The 17,047-nt window shown below is 36.1% G+C and overlaps 1 protein-coding gene across 7 annotated transcripts in view; it reads left to right on the top strand.

Moving 5' to 3' along the window:
- The window catches only part of TFPI (tissue factor pathway inhibitor), a 189,993-nt gene that overhangs the window by 137,478 nt on the left and 35,468 nt on the right, over positions 1–17,047 (top strand). For 2 of the 7 annotated variants that reach the window (XR_014694140.1, XM_084522922.1), the window contains exon 1: positions 11,448–12,006. The exons of 3 other annotated variants lie outside the window; for them this stretch is intronic. The gene's annotated coding sequence lies outside the window, so the exon portion shown is untranslated. Of the gene's footprint in view, positions 1–11,447; positions 12,007–12,387; positions 12,451–17,047 lie in introns of those variants that run through there. 2 more of the 7 variants (XM_084522923.1, XM_084522920.1) reach the window with 2 other exon arrangements.

Genomic DNA, 17,047 nt, shown 5'->3' on the forward strand with positions numbered 1-17,047 from the left:
AAGAGATGGCCTATTATTTGCAAAGAAACCATGACTTCAGTCGTATATTGCATTTTTATTTTTATTTTTTAATTATCATTAATTGAAATATGCAGGTTACAAAACAATTCAATTAATTGTTTTATTTTTGCTTTGTCATTAGCTGTACTAAGTACTCCTTAATGCATGCCATAACAGTAGCAGCATAAATACCAGATTAGCGGCAGATACAGTTTTCATTAGCAGTTATTGTACACCCAAATCCAAATCACTAATTTTTTTTGTTGTTGTTTTGGTCTACTACAATACATGTTCTCTGAACTCTCTCATGTATCTTTTACTTATGGGAGGCACAGCAATAGAATAGCTACTTGTGGCATGTGTGAGGTCAGTATATGCTTTACTTACACAGTGCCAGCATGATGGTTTTCCATTAAAACAATGGATTGTAAATCCTCATGAAACACTTGCAGTGTTAAGATAAACTTAATACACAGCATAAGCAATTGTGAAGATTATCATTGAATGGCAAAACCTGCTCATAACATATTCTGGTTGTAAATGACAATCACCACCTCACCCGATAGCATTGTTTTGTTGTTGTGTTTTGTTTTTTTTTTTTCTTCTTAGGTAATTCTTAAGCAGCTGAAATATCAAAAAAGCAACCAGGTGGCAATGACCTTGATTCAGAGTTCATGTGCTTATTCACTTGGCCTCCTGTCTTCCTCACCTCATGTCACATTTGGAGAAAAGGCATACTCACCACTATCTCAGGGGAAAGAAATCCAGGTTTCCACTAGGATTAAGAACTTGGACTATCCTTGCAAAAATCAAATTTTTTCTTTGGTCCAACAGAGTGCTCTGGTGACTGTTGGAAATCTTTGTTCTTCTTAAGTTTAGCTATTAGGAGGAAATCGGTTCTCTGTTTGAATCACTGCAAGTAGTTGGTATCAAGAGCTTCCTTGAAACATAGGTGCAAGCAATTGCAACTTGCTTTTACAAGCATTATTCTGTGAAATAAATGTATACGCTTACGTTAGAATAGTTATCCACGGTATTAGAACAGACTGTGTGTATTATTGTATCTTGGCTTTGGGCATGTTTTGTTACCTTGTAAAGTAAGGACGCAAAAAGTATGACCCCTGTTATCCCTCATGCTGTAAAGAAATCAAATAAGCTGTCAAGTTTCTGCCAGAATCTAGAGGAGATTTGTATGGTACTGGAAAGAGATTGCAGAGGATCAAAGGGAAATACAGAGTAATTTTTAATCTTCTTTCCATACGGTACCCAAGCTTTATAAAAAATCCTCCTCCTCTGCATGTTTTCTTAATAAAATGAACTAATTCAGGAAAGGTGGAGGGAGACTTCAACCCTTGATCCAGCTTCATGATGATGTTTAATGAAAAGATGCATTATCACAAAGCCTTACAAAATAAGCGTCAAAAGGAAATCTCATCAGTAAATACCACTTGTAGGTTTGGTTCAGAGAAATGTGCAAAAGTATGATGGTATGATAAATTTTAATTTATACTGTCTTTCATAGTGATTATTAAAAAACTGTTTATATGAATGAAATATTTCAGTGGGAGTTGTCATTTAAAAATTCGCCCCTCAGCTAACTAGTATTTTACAGAAAACGAATTTCGATTTTTCCATAGAAACCATACAAATTTTCACATATTGTAAATACAAATTCTGTGAGTACTCTGAACAGCTGTGTTGAATTATGCTGTACCAAGGGAAGTAAGTACTCCTCATGAATAACTTATAAATACTATTTTTTCTGGTTATTGATACAACATCATTATATTGTCAATCTTCAGTAAATCTTAATCTCAATTTCCTACTTCCTCCAATATGACTTCTTCTCTGGTAACACTGGTAGTAAATGTTTTGTATGAACTCACTGGCATTAAATTAATTCATTCCTGTTATGGATAGAGTTTCAGTTGAATCATTTATCTAGTAACCAACCAGTGGAACGTGTCTAAACTTGCTAATGAGATAAAAATGCAGTAGTAAGTACAATTTAATGTAGCATACTGAGAAATATTTTTTCTGCATCGTAAAAATGCTTCCTTATTGCAGTGTTATTACTCATGTGTTTAGAATTAGGCATATGCTTAAGTGATTTTGGCTGGTCAGCATCCCAGATGTTTATTCTTCATTTTGAAAAGATTAAGCCAAAATGGAAAACTCTTGTGAAAGGCATTATATGTTCCATTTCCTACCTCCTGAGACAGGCAATCTTGCAAAGGATCTTTTTTATTTTTTGCATTTTTGTTTGTGCGCCATGAAACTCTTGCACGTAAGAGATGTTTTGAACCCTGTGTATTAGCTGAAGTCATTTCCCTACTAAGGAAAGGAACAAATGGCATTACCAATGAATAACTTGATGTATAGCAGTCATCTAAGGTAGCTCTTACCTAATGAGTTTGTATGGGGTCTCCTGTCTAGACTGGTGTCACAGGACCTGTGACACATGATTTATTAGTATTGCATCATCAGTTTTCAGTATTACACTGTGCAAAATACTTCATGTTTGACATGGTCTTCTCTTGATTGAGTAGCTTTGAAACATTGTGATACTGAACTTTGAACATGCTATGCTTTTTGCAGTTTTAATCAAGTACTTCCCTTCTTCTTGAGGTAGAGACTTTTCCTTTTGATAGATTTCTTTTTTATTATTATTGAAAAAAAAAAAAAAATAGCGTTACTGACATGTGTGAAACTAGTATCTAAATAGAAACAGAGTGACCCAACTGGAGAGATCTCAGAGCTATTACAATGTGGTCCAGTAAGGGGAATCACTTACTCAGGATGGAGAAGAGGAATTACATATAGACTTGATTGATATTATTGTGTAGTGGCATATGTGATTGATCTAACTTCTGTAAATACATAGAAGCTTCCCACTGTTCTACATGTAGATACCTTTCAAATATGGAACTAGAACAATAACAGCAACAGTTCCAGGTGGTTTTAAGGTATATTGTGGCTGATTTGACAGATTGTGCCTCTTTCTCACAATTGAATAACTGCTTGTAGTTCCAAAACTTGTATCAAATAGGTTCTTAAAAAATCTCATTTTACTGGATTTTGAGATTCACCAGACTTCAATAGCAAAACCAGTTTAAATGGTCAGGTTGTGAGCTGACTGCAGTTTGAAATACTTTGATGCTGCCAGTGTTTCATGGTGTCTTGGCAAAGCTGTTAATTGGTCCAGTCTGTGACTAACTGAAACACTGATGAACTTTGTCTACTTTTGTTATGCAACAAAATCCAAAGCTGTAAACAATTTGGGGAGTTCTTTATGCTTATGGATTAGGTTGCATTATAAATATTTTTAAAATTTTGGGTTGGAGCTGTTCAGGTTTTCCATTTGCATAATTGCATGCTTTCTTTTTTTTGTCCATTTTCCTTTTAATTACCTGTCTCTCCTAAGACATAGGAACTCTGATATTTAGATATCTTACTGATGTCTAATCTGCTCATTATTTATTACTTATTCTCTGTTGGGGGGGAAAGTAGAAATAATACTGGGAAAATAAGATTTTTGTCTCACAGCTAGTCAGTATGAACTTTGCTGAAGATGGATTAATGTTCTGTCATCTGACAAGCATTAATGGTCCCTAGCTTCTTGGAGAGCACAAGCATGGCAAAGGGCAGGCAATTGTTCTTTGCCTCCTAGGAGTTACGATTGCTGTGTAAATAATTGTCCTCCATCCTCTGGAAAGTGAGTGCACTCCAATAAGACTGTCACACAGGAACAACTGGTTGTTTTCTGTGTTTTGTTGACTTCTCATGAGAACACTTCAGGAGCTTGTTGAGCTCAAAGTTGTTGTCTTAGATACTGGATAGCAGCTGAAGACAGCCGCCAAGGCATATGCAGCATTTGCCAAACATCTTTTGTCCTTTCTCTGTCTCCCAAAGAAACCTTTTCCTCTTCAAATACACACTTGGCTGTCTGCAAGGCAGTGAGGTGGGGAGGAAGTGGCCTGGCCTAGGGAGTGCAAGACTTTATCATAGCAGTTGTTGGCAGTGCTTTGTTTACTTTTTAGCAGCCCAGTAGGGTTCAGAAACCAGTTTCCTGCTCAGTTGCTTGAATTGTCTTTCTATAGCTGGTGCAGGCATTAGGAGTGAGCAGGTGGTAGAACACAGAAATAACAACCAGGGCAGGTATGCTAAAAGCCAGTCTTGGCAAGAGAGCAATGGCCCCATGTTTGAGGTGGGGTGAACAGAAGGAAGCAAGTTTGACACTGCAGCAGCAAGGGCTGAGGGGTGGATACAGGCTTGGCAGGCCTGTTTAGTGGATGCATCGTTACTAGCTGCTCAGACTTCCCAGAGCTGGCAGCAGCTCACCATGTCCTCAGTTGCCATCTCCTTCAATTACTCATCCTCCCAAAATACTTTTCTGAAAGCATATTGTGAAACTCCTGTTGTTGCTCCTTATGTCATGGTCTGAGCATCTCTTGTACCTTCTTTATTTATTTCCCAGCCATCATGTACAGGAGAATTCAACCTCACAGGCTGTGAGAGGCCGGTGTTTAAAAAAAGAAAAGTAAAATGCCATAGAAGAAGACTTAGCTTATGTTCATAGGGCCATCTGTAGTGGCTTCTGGTCAAATTCACCATAGAGAAAATAATGTTCATTTCTGTTCATAAGATAAAGAATGTACAGGCATGCTCATAACTTTCCAGGGGGAATAAAAAAAAATCCAAGGAACAGGGAATAATGCCTGTTCTTGGTCATCTATCTAAACCCAGGTTCTGTGTTTTGTTTCACTTTGTTTCGTTTAAATGAGAGATGGAAACAGCCCGTGTTTTTTAACTCAAATAGAAGTAGATTTGAAATTAAATGAAATCCCAACTAGCAGTCTCTTTTCTTCAACTCACAGCAGTGTTCAGGCCATATAATAAATCTAAATACTCTATCCATAGTAAAACTAATACTGATTTCAACCAGAGTATGAATAAGACCCTTTAAAATGACATTTAAAAATAAATAAAAATGGAGAGGTAAAAAAGGTAGAAGTATATTTGCCTCCTGTTTACCGATAAAATACCTAAGCTCTAAGCGCTGCAACAGTGACATCCAGTGACTAAGCCAGGAAGTTCTAGACTTGATCTGCATTTGGACTGCATGCTGAAAGGCATGGACGGAAAGGGAGGTATATTTACTGAGATCCTTAGTGAAATACTGGACTGATTGAGGATAAATAGATACTCCATGAGAATGCAAAACATGATAAATAAGTAATATGAAAATTTTATATAAATGTTTAGTTCTCCCATATCTGTTTCAGAGTTAGATATTTAATGAGCCAAGGGAGGAATAAATTATATTTAAGCAATTGTTTTGTCCAGTGAGGCAGTTTGTTTGTTGAGATTATACAACATTTCATACAAGTTTTGATAATTAAACAATAGAATGAAATTAAAAGACCAAAAAGAATTAAGAAACCTTCCTTGTATAAGGAAGTTGATAAATGCGTACCACCCTTTCATACCTGATTCACTTTTAATTAAAGTCAATGTGTGTTTGTAATGAAATTCAAGCCTCATGTAAACTTCTGGCTCTGAAAATGAGTGGCATCTGGTACTGACCTGACCCCCTACTACCTCAGCTATCCAAATGTTCTTGGGTGGAACAGACTCTTGAAATATCTGTATTATTTGAAATGTTATCTTATAAGTTCTGTTTATTGTAATTGTACTATAGAAGTACCTTGTTCCCGGGGTTTTTGAAAAGGTAGTAACAGAAACTAATTCTTTAAGGATTTCAGCTTTAAGGAATACTCCAAGTTGCAAACTATTTTACTGTTGGAAATCAATGAATGAATAAATGAGAGTATGAGTTATGTAAGCTCATAAGTAAGGAGAAATACACAGGAAAACTAAGAACTGAAAGCAGAATTCTAAGAATGAGCTTAAAGTTTGTGAAATAGTACTTATGCGTTTACTTGCTCAAGACTTACTATTCCTTCTTGGCCTCTGCCTCAAATTACTGGAAGTGAAATACAACCTCAGATTCAGAAGTGTAGCCTACTCTCATTCTGTGTTTAAAGCAGTAAGGACTAAAATAATAGGAAATTTTTTATATAAAAATATAAAAATATTTTAATATATTAAAATATTAAAAAGAAAAATATTAAAAATTATTACAGTCATTTCCAGAGTACTGCAGAAGTAAATTTACCATGATGCACCTTTTGGCTCAAAAAAAAAAGGATATGTACTGCATTCATCAGAAATCTGGTCCACCAAGCTTGCTAAAGATACTGAGGGACTGAAGCCCAAAATCATAAAACTGATTCTGTTGAAGTACTCATTAAACAAGAACTATGATTCAGCTCAGAGTTTTCCAAAGGAAATCTTTTTTTGTTTATTTCAAAAAAAAAAAAAAAAAAAAGTTCTTTGTTTGTTTGCTTCCTGGAAAACAACTTTGTGTTAGTATTATATTTATAAGGATCAGAAAAAAAAAATAAAATAAAATAAAAATGCCCAGCTATATGAAGAAATTTGAAAGTTTGTCACATCTACCCTTTGGCAAGGGGCAATGCTTTTGACTAGCAATACCAGGAAAATAATAAAAAACTAAAAAGCAGATGCTGCATGTACTCCCGGCTCCTTCTCAAACAGTTTTAGTAGTTCAGCAGGGAAACTTTTCAACCAGTAAGGAATGGATTTGATTATCAGTTTCCTCTCATCTGTCACTCACTTCCTTTCCTCTTCCAACCCCTAAAACAAACAAACACAACTGTTTATCCAACTTACCCTTGTTAGCCTTGCTACATGTTTGATTTTTAAAGAAAAGAAAACAAAACATGTAAGACATCTTTGATAACCTAAATTTGGATGTAAAGAACCCAGGGAGCTGAGAAACTTGAAGACTCTCTCCCCTTTAAAAGTGTTGTTACCTTTCCATCAGTCAACTTCAGTAATATTAAGCCTTACTATATCCATACCTCCCAAATATACATGTTCCTTAGCCTGTTAAGAGTGCTCTCTCTCAGGCATCTCAGAATGCAGCAAGTAGCATTTGAAGAGCCTACCTTTGAAGATGACTACAGAAGCGAGGACAGAGACAATAGCCTGCATTTTCAGTTTCCTCATAGTGCTATGTTCTGCTATCAGCATCAGCAGTCATCCTTTCTCTGCATTCTGATTTCAGGCTTTAGAAAGCGCTCAAGAGATCTGTAGTTTCCTTATAATAATGTGAAGTCACTCACAGGAAAGAAGAAGAGGGAAAAAGAGGATGAATGTGTTACAGAGGCAGGTTTTTAAGGGTCAGCTGCTGGGTTCTGGTCTTCCTTATATTTTGGTTTGGGTATTTTTATGTGGCTTTAAAATATTAAATGCTATGAAGACCACAATACAAATAATAAAGCAGATAATTGAGACACATGCAAAACTCAGTTTTATTAGAAGGAATATAGCTAAAGTTTTTGTTTGTTTAACCTGGATGCGTCCTTGCAGCTGCATGCCATTTCATGTAGGTGACCTCAGCTGCAAAAGCAGGCATATCCTTCACTCACTTTGGTGGAAAAACAGATGAACTAGTTGTAAGATAATGTAATGCTTAATTACAAAAGTAACAACTACCAATACTGCAAAAGTGGAGTTTGTGCTAGATAGATGGTCTCAGCTTGTATTCTTTGCTGTGGCGTGCCACATGGGCAATGGCAACAGTCTCTCCTTCCAGAAACTCTGCAAGAGCAACAACTTTGCACTGAGTTGCTTCTGTGCTGAGGAAAAGGACCTTTGAAGCTTTTGCCCTGTATGCGGGTAGCAATTGCTCCCTCCCTCTTAGCTTTTCCTTTAAGATCACTGGGGCAAGCCAACCATGCTGGTGGTACGTTTCCTGTAAGCATGCTGTTGTCTGGTTCTTTCTGAGGTTGAGAACTTCATCCGATACAAGCACTAAGTATTAAGTTATGATTTAGTTTGTTGAAGGCAGGAGACTGGAAGCTCTTGCTTCTATGGACATCTGTAAAGCACTAAGCAGTGGAAAAATGAATTGTTATCACTAGGGGGCAATAAAACATCACAGACATCTATACTGTTAACCAAGAGTGCAAGCAATGTCACTCCCTCACTGAGGGAGGCACTTGTGTTATGACCTAAAGAACAGCTTGCAAATGCTTCTGTGTTTTTCTGACTGTGTTTTGTAGTCAGTCTTGCCTCAAAGATGATAGAGTTTTCAATAAATAAATTCATTTATATAAGCAGACAAAAAAAACTTCTCATATAGTTTTGTGCTGTTTTATCTCAATTTTATCACAGTAAACCAATAGCAAGATTAGCCATTTGAGCATCATTTTTGTTTCTGAGAACCACATATTTAGCACTGTGGTTAGGTATAACATATTTTGCTAAAGCCCATCTATTCTGTACAAATAAATCAAAGATGCAGAGTACCAAAAAAATTGAATCTGAAGCTCACTCAGTGTCTTTCCCTCTGTCCCTCTCAGTCTTTCAGTGTGACCACCAACTCAAAGTGAGAACAGACTTTCCAGAAGAGTCCTGCCTCAGTCCTCTTAAGCTATGAAGTTAGTTATCAACCATTGTATCTAATTTTCCCCATGTCTTGCTGGCACTATATATCTGTTTACTGATTTGAAGAGAGGTATAGAGGCCATAAAACAGTGGACGTGTAAGATTTTTTGCTGGGCAGAAATGCAGTATAAACTGTGCCTGTGTTAGATTTCTTAACAGAATTTGTTGGAGATATGAATGATTTTGAACACATTCAATAACACTGAGCTTGTCTGCTGTCCTTCAGGCCTTTCTACTGGTCCTTTTCTGCTCTGATCTGTGATGTTCTGGGGATGTAATCCCCGAGTAAAAGCTTTCCTGACTATAGGAGAAGAGTCATATAAATACTCTCTGGCCTTTCATTTAACTTTGAAACCTGAGTCATTTCCAAATATGTCAGCACAAAGTGGCATGTAAAGTGGACTGGAATATTAGACTTGTATTGCCCTTGCTGCATGCCAGTGCAAACTGTGCAAAACAAGCAGGATTTGGTAGCTAATCTGTTGTTTGTGTGTACTCTAGATGGTCTTTATCCACACTGATTCAACAATTTGTGCAGTTCCTATTGTTACATAACTGGCCAGAGTCTGACTCTGTGGGTAGACCTCAGAAGTCATGTGAAAGAGTGATCTTATTAATTGTAGTCTTTATAGTGACAATTGTTTCATGTGGCACATGCTGTAAATAAATGTGAAGAGAGAATGTAATGATAATGTCATCAGAGATTAGAAATTACTTGAGTAAGGATTTCTGGGTTCTTCAGAACAGCAACTTAATAAAAACAGCAGTTGGGAGATGTCTTAAGGAGAAGCTAGGTCAGTGAATTTCTCTATGATTTGCAAGTTCTGCATTTCCAAAGGTTGTCAACTTCCCACAGGACGTTAGAAAAGTGTTTTAGTAACTTTTTATGTTTTGCAGAAATTTCAACTTGCTGATCTTGAAAGTAACTCCTAAAAAGGAACCAAAAAACTTTGTTAGAATTGTAGGGACTTTTTCCTGTGGTGTGGATCTTTAGCTATTGACAACTTTCTCAAGCTGTCAGTAAGCTTCAGAGCAAGACAGAGGTCGGTGTGATTGTCCTCACCACATTAGAGGGGAACAGAATTCTTTGATCCCACTTCAGGTTCAAAAGAGGTTTTTTTTGTGTGTGTGTGTTTTTATTTATTTATTTATTTATTTATTTATTTTCTATCTTCAAAGTCTGTTCATGGTTGCACCTCAGTTTTTTTATGTTTTAGTTAAAATTGCAATGAAAAGGATTCCAAATGTTGACCTTCTTGACTACTAAATCAGGAGAAGTGAATGTGACAGCTGGAGAGATATTAGCAAAATATATAGCAAAAATATTCATCTTAAAATGAAATATTGTTGCCTTTATCTTTTTCTTTTAGATAATCATTTTTCCCTTACATATGGTGATATTTTTACTTTTATCCTGTTTTATTAATATTAACTAAAGATTTCTTAGTATAACTTGTATCAAAATAGGGGTTTCATTCACATAAATGTCCCCCCATATAGATTTCTTTATATATGATTTTTTACTTATTTGACCATAAGACAATATATCTTTAAGTATTGCAGAATTTTCTTATGTCTTGTTTTTTTTATGTCTGTGTACTACATCTTTCAGAATTTCTTCACTGTTTTGCACACCAAATTTGTGTGACTTGAGGAAGAATTTGGAGAAAAAATAAGGAATGAGGCTGATACATTCTGATATAAACCTTGAAAAACTTTTTACACATTCATTAAAAAAAAAAAATAAATAAATAAATTAAAAAAAAAAAACAAAAAAAAAAAAAAAAAAAAAAAAACAGAACAAAAACACATTTCCCATTTAAAAAAAAAAAAAAAAAAAAAAGAGAGAGAGATTGAAGTTTTGACCATGTCAGGTCCCTACATTAGAAATATGTTTGTACTGACTGGTAAATTCAGCCCACTGAGTATCCAATATGACAGAAAATAATGCAGTTCTGATGTAAATGCCTAGTATAGTGGGGCAACCTTGAATCTCTGTTAATCCACATTTTAAGAAAAGCAAAAGGAAGATACCTGTCATTTATTGGAAGCCCAGTTGGTTTTGTTCCTATTGCAAGTGTATAGACAGATTTCTTTAAATCATGATGTAACCTTAGTACATCTGTTTTGGTCCATCTTACCTTAGAGATTGGTGGATAGTTCTACCAGAAACCAATTTCTAACACAGGGGCTCCCAAAATGTTTTTCAAAGGCTTGGGTGTCACAGAGACTGACCGCTTGCTTACCTAGTGTCTCCTGAGATGGTTTGCTCCTCCCTTTATCTGAGCTCAGAGTTGGTAATTAGGAACTGTATGACAGGACCCAACCCCCAGTATTTAAGCTGCCTCTTTACATTTTGAGTGCTTCTAGCCCATTTCGGGAGAGTTAATCCATTTGATTATTGACCCAGTTAATAGTCGGACTCAAATAATTACTGGCTTTGCCTTGAAATGGATTACAGACATTCCTACAATCCAAGAATGACAGATCTCAGAAGCTACCAGGAACACTTCTGGTTGGTTCAGAGCAAGTAAACCTGTTAACAGACTTCGAGAAATTTCCAGTTTTTTTTTCAGGATGTTGATGAACATATGAATATAAATCTTCCCTTTAATTCGTCTGTTTGTCTTTGCTTGGAAACAATTGCAATTGGTTACAGCTACTAATTGTATAAGTTGCTGTTCTCCATCTGTTCCTTCTGTCTCTGTTGCTATTTAATTCATTACCCGGGTAATTCTCTTCAAGTGGTGTCCAGGACTAGGATTCTGGTCTACTGTCTTTATGTGCATAAATTACAATGTCTCTGTCTTATAAGAATACAGTAGCTGAGGAAAGGGATGGCTACTGTGATGATGCTTACTGTTAGTTTTAGCACATACTAATACAATTCATAATTAGGTTGTGTGTATGTATTTTGTTCAAGGCAGAATAGCCTTCGTAGTCAAGGTGCAGGTACTGTAATGAAAGCAGCCTAGATCTAGAGTGAATGGCTTCATTTAAAAACTGACAAAAAGAACAGAACTGTAATCTACATCTCTGTCTTAAATAAGTAATGCTTATGGCATCCTTTTGAATTAAAGTCTGCCATGTAAAAAGAAGCGAATATTCTACAGGCTGTCTCTTGTTCTTTAAAACTGTGTTTCAGTTTAGCTAGTGCCATTTAGAACACAGTTGCTTTAAACTGGGAGCAGATATGAAAACTTGAAACAGGAAGCTTCCCTGCCGCTGCTGCAGAGCTCTGACTTGTACATAGAGTAAACCCATGTGCTCTACAAAAGCAAGAACGAGGACTAGCTGATTAATCAACAGGCAGGATCCTGCTCTAGGAAGATCAGGTTGCAATCCTGCCTTTGTAGCTTTACACCACACCCCCACGTATTATCTTCAATGTGACTTGGTAGGGGAGGACTGCATTCAGCACGGATTCAGGAATCCTCCGTGTGTATAACAACTGTTTCTAGGAGTTTGGTGAGTACTTTGTAACAGACTTTGTTTTACGTGAGATCTTTTTTCTTCAGCTGGCAGAAAAGAATGTCCACTGTTATGTTTTCTTTAAAATGTGGTAGATGCAGTAGTCAAATGTTTAGAATCAAAGTCCAGCTGCAAAAAAGGGAGACTTCTGTATAAATCTGAAACAGTACAGCAGTAAATGTAACTTTACAAATACTAATACAACTAATCTTTGGTTGTCAGAATGTGAGACTAAGGTATTGTTAGCACCAAGGCAGTTCAATATCTTTGAAAGAAAGCCATTCAAAAGCGAATATATTCATTTTGATCATTAGCTGGAGTTTGGGGGGCGGGCGGGAACTGAAGCTTCTGTTTATTCAAACAATTCCTCTACTACAGTAACTTCAAGGGAGGCTTGATTCAGGCAGAGTGGTCTGCCAGGCTATTTCAAATCCTTCTAAGGTATGTAACATTGGAAGCAATTAATACTTGGAGAAGTACAAGAATATTTTAAGAGTCAAATTAAGCTGATGTTAATACAAATCAATTTCACTCATAATATACATGGAAGTTCATAAGTACTAAAACATCTGAGCAATAAAGAAGGTAGTGAATGGGGCTTGCAGACCTTGGTGCCAATTAAAAAAAAAAAAAAAGGCAGAAAAATGTCTATGACTTATGTAATATTTTACTTGTAAGAATCTGCATGAGCTTCATCTTCTGTAACTCTTCAATGAAAAACAATGATACCATTCTGCATTAAAAAAAAAAAAAAAAAAAAAAAGGAAAATATAAATAGCTGTTCTAGAAGATTTAAATACATCTTAAATGAGGAAAAGGCATGTAACAATGGGAAAAGTGGAGTAGGGAAAACTCAAACAATTCAGATGGGGGGAGTATGTGAAAGGTCAGTGTGACTCAGTACTCTAGAAATTAGTCATCAAAGTACTTCATGGAAAACATGTAAAGATATAAACCTTCCTTCCTGAATGCCTTATAGACAGATGCAAAGACAGGAAATCCAAGCTGCCAGTATAGATATGAACAGCAAAGGCATGTTTTCATAATTGCTGGGAACCTACTTGGGGAAAATTGTTGGCCTTTTCCCTTTGCCATCTTTACTCATCTTTGCTCATTCTTTAATTCTATCAAGACAGAGTTTGTGATCAGATGTGAAGGTAGCAAGCATCTATATCCACAATAAATTTTTTTGGCCTGTTGTTTGAGCTGCATTTGAAAACTGTAATCATTAGCCAGCTTACTTTGGATGAAATGTATGCAGTTAGAATAGTATTAAGGAGCTGAAGATGATTAAAACATATGCTGCTATAGTCTTTTTTCCTGTCAAACGTCCCACTTAAAAGGATTAATTTAAAAAGTAATCATATACACCATTGCTTGGTAAATCTATATCTTTTAAAAATATATATATAACTTCTATGGTAAGGAATCACTAACTGTACTTGAAATTGAATTTCAGTAATCTTTGTTTATCTTTACTTTGTGAACTGTACAGTTTGCAATTTGGAGATAAAATGAATTTCAGCTGTCAGTGTAAGTTATTTCATCTTCAAAGTGCATTTAGCCTTGCAGTGCAATGCCTACACTAACTAATATTGTTAATGAAAACTGAATTTTAACTCATTTAGCTAAATGCAGAATAACTTTAAACTGAAGTTTTATGGTCTTCTTGTCGCAGGAGAGTTTGAACAATTAATGGCACTGAATTTATCCTCCTTAATCTCATTGCAGAGTTAATGTTGGAAGTCTAATGGTCAAAACTCCTGAATTGATGTTAACTATTTAAGAGCTGGATGTCAGGTGTGAAGGGCCATGACACAGAACGTACCAAAAACAAATTTCTGTCAGAAAGGAAATTTTAAGAGACTGGAGGAAAAGTTGTCCAGGATATAATGTGGCTAGGAAACAAAGCAAAGGTGTAGAAGAAAAAGCTTCTAAATAGGCTTTTAGAAAACATACACAGAGTCTCTAGAGAGCTGGATATCTCACCTCTAGCTAGACCAGACCCACAGTCAGAGAAGAACTAGTGGATTCTAGATCTAGCTTCAAGGACATTTCTGCAATAACCCTTCCACTTTAAATGCATAAACAGGCACAAATATTAGCACCCAGTTTGTTCTCTGTTCACAGGGTTACCAATGGCTTTTATATTACTCTTGTGACTCTGTGGACCTTAAATTATCCTAGTGGAGAGAGCACAGACTGTTCTCAGAGATATCAACATATAGCAATGGAATGAGAGTAATTTCTGGAAACGTGGATATCAAATCTCCTTTGGACAAAAAGAGGAACTGCTGTTGTCTCTTCCATTCAGGGAAGCTGCTCTAGCACCTATATTTACTTTAAGAAGATGATCCTGGCAGTAACTCTCTTCTGTGTCTTAAAAGAAAGTGGTAGCTTCTTGAAGTGCTTTGCAAGTATTGTGGTTTTGGTTTATGGTTTTTGGTGTGCATTCAGCATGTGCTGAGAACGTCTGCCAGAGGAAGTCAGAGCATGGGTGCAGAAACAAGAAGAGAAATTTTAAAATTTAAAACAAAAGAAAATATATTTAAAAAACAAACAAACAAACAAAAAAAACACATTGGTAGAGCTTATGGGCCACAAGAACAGCATGAATCATGCACATTACAATTTTGGAGCACACTGTTTAGATTTCGTCTAATTCCAATGCTCTTTGTTTGGGCTAAATTTTGAATAGTCACATTATCTTTTTGAAAACTGGGAGATACTAACAGTTCCTAAAGAAACCAAAACTGGACAGAGGGTTTTGATGAGGATTGAAAATGGGATCTAAATTTTAAAGGTCGTCATGCTTGAACCTGGTAAAATTGCTCTTTAAAAAATAAAAAAGACAAACTACTGACTTCTATGTGTTTCTCTTATGAAAATTAGAGTATGGGACAGACTGTCCCGGGGATAGAATCAAGCAAAGCCATATGGGGAGTCATACGATTCCATTCCTATTATAGTTACTGCACAGCAAAAAACATTAATTTTTAGTCATTCAGCTGTTCATTTTACTTCCTTAGTATTGTTGTCACTTTCCCTGATACATGGCATGCATAACTGAAGTTACCTAGTTAATTTGATCTACTATTTAGAGAGAAAGAAAAAAAAAAAAAAAAGTAGACATTTGAACATGGTGAACCAGGATGAGTGCTGGACAGAGAAAGGACGCCAACCTTCTTCCAGAAAACAGAGCATTTCAAAAGAAGCGATTTTAAAACAATAATATTAAAGGTAGCAACTGCAACAAGCAAATTAGGCATACAAGTGTATGAAGGAAATATTTAGCTGGTGCTGGTACAGTTTTTTATGAACTTGACAGGAAGGTCCGTATAAACTTATTAGTGTTTTTCTGTAAACATTTTCTACTTTTCCATTGATTGACTCTTACTGCCGTTTTTGTTGGTGGTGGTGGTGGTGGTGGTTTGGTTTGGTTTGGGTTGTTTTTTTTTTTGTTGTTGTTTCTGTTTTTTGTTTTTCTTTTGTTTTTTGTTTTGTTTTGTTGTTTTTAATCATGTTTCCATCTTCATCTCCCCATCTCCTCTCCCCCCACTTAGGTGTTGGAAGATTCACAAGGGATTGTGTCCCTTTCCTCTCTGTGGCAGCGTTATTTTGTGTTGGTTTTAAGTATGTGCAGAGTGATAATCTGAGGCTGTTTCAGTCTGCGGGTATTCCCATTGGTGGTAATTGCAGCATTACCAGTGCAATGGTCCAGAGCATGCACAGCCATTGCAGTTGAAATCTATTTGATGTATCGACACAGGAAACAGGGGGTGAGCTAAACTTGCTTGGCAAAGCAAGATAACTAGTATTTTGATGTTTGGTATGTGTGCAAAATGTGACTTACAATTATAAGGTTTCACAATGTTAATAGTCAGGTATGGTCAAAATCAGTCATGAGACACTGCTGCGGCAGATAGTTTCCTCCTGTGCCTGCCTACCTGTTATGTTTTCAATAAGTGGTAGCTTTACTTCAGTGCAGTAGAGTGCTTATGGTTCTGTAGTGTGTACAGTGTGGAAATGCACGCAACTGAGTTGAAGACAAATACACAGCACTGAAATGACTGTCCATTAGAGAAGAGGGTTGGGGTAGGCTAGCTAACTGCTAAATACAGGACAGTTTGTTTCTATGTGAGGAGAGCTGAGATTTGGAAACATCCACTGTATTTTTTCAGTCCAAACTACTGAAAGAAGAGGTTGGAGGCTTTCCAATCCTGGTGTTTGCTGCTGGAACTGCCATGCTAGTTCCCAAAAGCATAACTAAAATTGCTGCTTGTCTGTTTTGTTTGTTGCTTCTGAGCTGTGAGGTACTATTAGAATGATGAAGGCATTCCCTACTTGAAAATAGAATTACTTGACCTATGATTTTGCTACTACCAATTATTTTTTGTCCAAACCTAAACACTGTGCACCATTTTATGATGCCTGTATACATCTTTCCTGCATAGTTTTCTGAGGTGTTGGACTATATTTTACATTAAATGTAACATTAACCTAGTTTTCACTTACCAGTTTGGGTACATCTTACCTCGTTATCAAAGGGGAGAATTAGTGCAGGGTTGGGTATGTGGTAGTGATAGATTTTTGGTTATTTTTGTTTTCAGATTTATGAAATAATGGAAACTAGTGATTTGGATTAGTCCACATTAATATAATAATAATAATTTTGGGGAGAACAAACTAATATTTATTTTCATTATTGCAAACTATCTCACAGTGTGGACAGGGCTGTATATGATGAATGGAGATTTACCTCAGATATGGCATGTCACATAGATGTCATTGCCACATCTAAATAAAAAACTGACTCGTTATTTATTTCTGTTTAAATCAGCCTTCTATGAGGTGGAAACAGAAATTCAAGTAATGTACTCAGTATGTCCTTTATGGTGAGCTCATAAAGTTGGGTCATGTGCCATGTACTTTTTTTTTTCTTTTTTTTTTTTTTTTGTCTGTGGTTAGAGCAAGTAGCTAGAAAATCATTAGCCATTCCCTCAAGGTGTCTTTAGTAGCTATTCAATTTGGTGTAGAC

Source organism: Aythya ferina (assembly GCF_964211825.1).
Source record: "Aythya ferina genome assembly, chromosome: 6".
Classification (NCBI taxonomy): Eukaryota; Metazoa; Chordata; class Aves; order Anseriformes; family Anatidae; genus Aythya; species Aythya ferina.